Raw genomic sequence first — 5,678 nt, 5'->3', positions numbered from 1 at the left:
TCGGCAAGCGAAAGGTCCGAAAAAGTAAACGCGGTCGTAAAAACTCCAACAGCGACGGGCGTGGTGCCTCCCGCCGGCACCGTCATCGGAGCTGAAAGGGGATTCCCCGACCGGTTCCGCCGAACATGACCAGGCGGCCCTCTGCGCCACAGAAAGCGTGGATGAAAAGAGGGAGAGAGAGGGGAAAGGGTGGTGCCGAGCGAAGTAGTTCGGGATGGGGGTCCTTTTGCGTGTTTGCAGCTTAATCGCAGATAGCCCGTGGATAGTCCGGCCGAAGTTGCCGGCAGATGTAGAACACGCCCCTTGCGACAAGCACCGCCCTCAGCGGTCGAACCACCATTGGACGAGAAGCGTTTTTGGAAGCCCCCTCTTCAACGAAGGGGCTTCCGCCTCTTCCTGCCACGTCTTTTCGTTTTGGTGCTTACAGGCTTGGCCCTATAGCGGTTCGGGCGACCACAGAAGAACCGTTGGCAGCGCGAGGGAATACAAAAGGTTGATGCATACGGAAGCGGGCAAGGAGGAGCGTCGAGAGAGAGACATAGGGGTGGGGCCTTCTTAGCCTTACACGTCATGCATAATAAACACCGCCCCGGAACAACCGTCCCATCATCTAATGGCCGGCAGGACCAAATTTTGGGCAAGAGAGAAGTCAGGGGTTCGTATGTCGCAGTCGCCATCAGTGCCCTTTCCGACAAACGAATTGCGCTTGTGATCGATAAGTGGTGCATGAAGAGCGACAAAGAAAGAAACGCGGGACGTTCTTAATAACCGAGATCAAAATGGAGCCTGGGACATGTCCCCACAACAGGGTACTTTGCGAAGATCATATGCCGCCGTTGACTTGTGATGAACTAGCATAAAGCACCCCATCTCAATGTCTTTTCCCTGCTGCAGTGAGGGCAGCCACGGTCAAACGCGTACCGTTCGCAGTTGGTGAGCGAAATCGGCCTGTTTACAGGGAGCAGGAATGAAATGTGGCCCTGAAATGAGTCACTCAACTTGCAACAATGCCTCACTTACGGGCTTCCAGACCCAATCATCACGCAAAATGCGCACCATTATTCTCGTCCTTATCAAAGGTCTCTTGTCCACTACTGAACAAAGAGCCCTTCATAGCTATCTCTTTACTGCACCTGCCATCCGCTTTAGCTTGATCCATTATTTGCCCTGACTTGCCCCTGCATCATCGTTTCAGTAAAATATGCTGTTGGGCTAGTTGGTTCATTGCGTAAGGGAAAACGAGCGCTACAAACGAGGACAGAAAAAGCGAAGAACGACGAGACAGATGCGCTTCTGTAAAATATGCTGTTGGGCTGTCTCGTCGTTCTTCGCTTTTTCTGTCCTCGTTTGTAGCGCTAGATTTTCCTTTAAAAAATCATCGTTTCCCTTTTGGGCCCTGTACTTTTCGTAGAAACCATCGGTGTGTGTGCCATACGCCGTAATTATCATTTCCCCCCCGTCAAATTACCGTCTCGCTTTCTCCTGCCGCTGTCGCTGCACTGTTTCGATGCTTCCGTATACCTGTTAAAGGGCCACATGGTCGATTTTTGTGGAGTGTAAGCTCTCTATCCCAAATAAAAGGGCATCACTCGAAACAGTTTGAGCCGAAACGGTTTCCTGATAGGGGCCAAGAACATTTGAAATCGGAATCCTTAAATCTACAGCCATAAGTAGTATGCTGGAAAAAAGAATGCTGGTGACAATGACAGTGAGCCGCTCAGCACCATACTTGTATTTGCACGTGAGATAAAAAAAAGGCATTTAAACACAGCCCACAGCTAAAACAATACGAAAATGTAGTCCTTAGTATTCTTTGGTGTGGTTTTTGAATCACGCACTCAAACCAACGGAGCCGTTTGTGTACGTATACGGTAGTGTCACGGGCCACCTTCCAAACTTTAGAAAGTTTAGTGTCTACTTGAAATTATTATTAACAATTTATCTAGAAATTTCTTGTAGTTACCCCACGGTATAAAACGATGGCTTTCATGTGAGCTAGAGGACAGGCACTCCGAAAAAATCAGTTGTCCGTCCTTTTATAGACGACAGACTTTCTTGGGCTATACTCAAACGCGAAAACTTTGTACGTCTGTCTGTCTGTCTGTCTGTCTGCCTCGGCCAGAAATTAAGAGAATTCTTGAACGAGACGTTTATATAGACAACATTTACAAACTACTTAATCTGGTGTCATTCTTCTTACTATTCAGCGTTGCTAAAAAAAAGAAAACAGCAGGCATAATTGAGATAAAGCGTAAATACATAACATATACTAGCAGTTCCCTTTTAATTAAATGAAAACAGATTAGGGCATATTTTTTGCGACAGCAAACAAAAAGAACCCGTAAAACAATATAATAACCGCAAAATACAAATATCTCTTACAAATATCTATTGCGTCCATTATGGGAGGACTCAGACACGAGAGAAAGGCGTGAGAGGTGGGCGGGGGTGGTATAAAAGCCCGTTTAAACCGAAAAGCCGATTAGTTTTTAGTACAGACGTCCTGTATAATAAGCAACAGAAAATCGAGCCCATATGGTGCAGTTTCAGCACGCACAGTAATGGTCAAGCTAAAAGTTCCATCAACACAATTAAACTTGAACCTCCAACACCCCAAATCCAAGCACTGTGCTATGGCCGGCATACTTGCATACAAAAATTCACTCATTCAGATTCAAATCTAGACGTGTAAACGTCGCATTTTAATTCGTACGTATTACTTACTTAGCGCAATCAGTAAATCTAAGAACCCGTCATGAGGTCTTAATTGGCTGCGAACGCGTGTACGTGCTTGACTAGCGTCCCTATTGGCTGAAACGCAAAATGTGCCTGCGAACGGAGACGTGCGCCGAGCGGTCTGACGTGCTCATTGCTTGTGAACGCGGGTAGGTACGCTCCAACCTGACGTCCACGTCGGCTACGAACGCGGGTATGTTCCGAATGGCGCAGGGAAGGGATGGGAGGACGTGGGTGGGTATGCGACTACCTGACGCTACAGGCATAACGGGACGCTTTCAGGTATAACGTCGTCAAGCGGTGCACACAGCTTGATGCGCAGTGAGTTTCCCGTCTTTTGGCACACGTCGTTGGGCTCAACGTTAACGTCACCTAACCTTAAGCCTTGCGGATAAATTGTGTTCATATAGCAGCCGATATAGAAAATAGGCATTTATAGCAAACATAAAATATAAAACCATAGAATCACTTCTTAACCTCAACTTCGCGCTTATATGTGTTAATGGAGCAATAGGAGTGCAAGGAACCGAATAGGCATTAGCCAATAGAATCCGGTTTAGTAATTTATCTTCACTTCACCAATGATCATGATCATCGTCAGAGGAAGGTGGCTTTTCTGCAGTGCGTTTCGGATGGACTACAGACGACATCAATGAGAGGCTACAAGCCTCGCTTTAACAGGCCTCTCAACGCTCCAATTTTGATAAGTCGTCGGATATATTTGGAAGCATCTGCGTAAAATTTTTAGTCGGGAAACGCTCGATACGCCGTCACGAAAGGAGAGATTTGTTGAAAAAACGTACGCATGTAGGCTCCTTTTATGCTCAGATGCGGAATACTTTAAGAAAACACCTTTGACACTGAGGGCTAAACACTTAGGTTTCCATGTTTTTAGGCTCAGCTTGCTAGTGGTTCCGCCATGGCGTTAATGTGCGAGTCAGTCACTAGATGAGGCTAGCGTCTTCATACATAAGTCGATGCACGTGGTACGGACGCTGACACTGACCGCTCGGAGGACGGAGAGCGGCCAACGAAACCGGTCGCGGCGAAAGTGGGTTGCTCCAGTTTCTGACGGCGCCCGCTTCGTACGGTAAATTAAACGCAAGGAGCCGTTGTGTGTGTGCCGTCGATAGCTCAGTTGGTAGAGCGGTGGACTGTAGAGGCTTACGGACATCCATAGGTCGCTGGTTCGAATCCGGCTCGACGGACAATGTTTTTGCGTCGAGATCTAAGCAACCACCGAATGCCACCTCAATGAGTACGCAAAAAATTGCTATCGTAGTAACTGCAGCGGACGCGAAATATGCAGTAAGCGTTTTTGACATCCTGGATATTTTTTTACGTGCGTTGTTTTCGGGTGGTAACTTTACGAGAACACTCTTCTCTTGCCGGTAACGAGGTCGCTCACGACGCGGCTCGAGGTCTGGCTAACCAAGCTGATCAGATATGAACACTTCTCGCGGGCTGCAGCCTATGGGAAGGGGTGGCATGCATGGTCTCGTACAGAGACATAATTAGCAATTACAGATGGGAACGGCTCAATTATCCCCCCCGCTCACTGTGCTCTCAAGTAATGACAGTCTGCAGCATGGGGCCTCTTACAGACAAATGCATTCCCCAATCCGGTCATATGTATAGTCACTGTTGCCCGGTGCTCTACACGAGCGAATGTAAACAATGTACAGGCAGGCCAGACCTACGCCATATTACTTGGGAATGTCCCCAGAAGAAGAATCTGTTAGGTTCTTCGTTATTAACTAAGACCAAGGAGCAATGGGAGACCGTCCTGCGCAGCTCCGACCCCCGCACGTACAGATCCCGGTTGTCCAAATGGCCGAAGACGCCGCCGAAGCCCAAGTACCTCTGGACGCTGTCTGTGAAGAGGCTCCGCCTCCTTTGCTTCAAAACGATGTTGGGCAGATAAATGTTGCCTCTCTCTCTCTCTCTCTCTCTCTCTCTCTCTCTCTCTCTCTCTCTCTCTCTCTCTCTCTCTCTCTCTATACATGTGGTCGAAGCCCACAACTTTGATTCTTTCTGATATCATTCTACTCAAGTGCAAATTTTGCCTTAACGTGTTGAAACTAATAGTACGTGGCGCTAGACTCTTCGCCGCGTATTTTATTGTTTTCGTTACATTAAACTCGCACTTTCGTTTAAAGGACGGTTCGATTTAGTAAGTGTACCAGTGCTGCCTATCTACTCCGCACCACAAAACGCGCATAAGGGAGAAGTCTGAACTATTTTGTAAATAACTGGACAGTCCAGTTATGTTCCTTGTCATAGCTACAAGCCCAGTAACTTTGTATCGCCCAGTCAGCATTTGCGAAGTCACCCGCTGTTTTGAGCTTCCGAAAGAACACCTTTCACTTCGGGAGCTATTTCCGTTGGCAGCAATAAGTTTTGGGGCGCACGTAAGCTGGCGAAAATATTCTTCTAATAACGAGGAACGTCCTCTTTGTTGCCTTTGTCTCCTGTTTTTTTATTTCGCCGTCATTGATATTTTGGAAAATTCGATGTTAGCACAGATCCCTGAGAACCTCTTCCGAGATATTTCTTCTTGCAGTTCTGTGTGCATGTGTCACTTTAGACAGCATCATTTTCTCGTGCCTGAGCCCCGATGCTGTTGTTTATTGTCTACAAATAATACTGAATAGATTGCTGCAGAGTTGTCTGCCGCTCCCAAGAAAAGCGGACAGTAAACAAAACAAGGCCTCAATTGAAGACCTCAGAAGCTACTGACAGCAGAGTTCCGGGACCCTATCGCCTCGATGTCCCTGGGTTCCTTCTAATCAGTGTTGTACGGAACGGCGTTACAAGAAACGGCGTTCCTGGAACTAGTTCCTTTTTGGAGGAACGGAGGAACGCCGCCGTTTGGGTCGGTGGAACTGTAACGGTAACTCGTTGGGTTTTTGAGGGAACGGCAGGAACGGCGTTCCTGCCGT

At 47.6% G+C, this 5,678-nt stretch overlaps 1 non-coding gene across 1 annotated transcript; it reads left to right on the top strand.

Moving 5' to 3' along the window:
- The first annotated feature begins 3,859 nt into the window (after positions 1 to 3,859).
- Trnay-gua (transfer RNA tyrosine (anticodon GUA)) lies at positions 3,860 to 3,944 on the top strand. The gene is given in 2 exon segments: positions 3,860 to 3,896; positions 3,909 to 3,944. It is a non-coding gene; the product is annotated as a tRNA-Tyr (tRNA).
- The last annotated feature ends 1,734 nt before the right edge of the window (positions 3,945 to 5,678 follow it).

The sequence above is a fragment of the Haemaphysalis longicornis genome, unplaced genomic scaffold (assembly GCF_048455015.1).
Source record: "Haemaphysalis longicornis isolate Haplotype H1 unplaced genomic scaffold, Haemaphysalis longicornis Haplotype H1 scaffold_4, whole genome shotgun sequence".
Classification (NCBI taxonomy): Eukaryota; Metazoa; Arthropoda; class Arachnida; order Ixodida; family Ixodidae; genus Haemaphysalis; species Haemaphysalis longicornis.
Note: the sequence above shows the minus strand (reverse complement) of the source record. Positions and strands in the feature narration are given on the sequence as shown.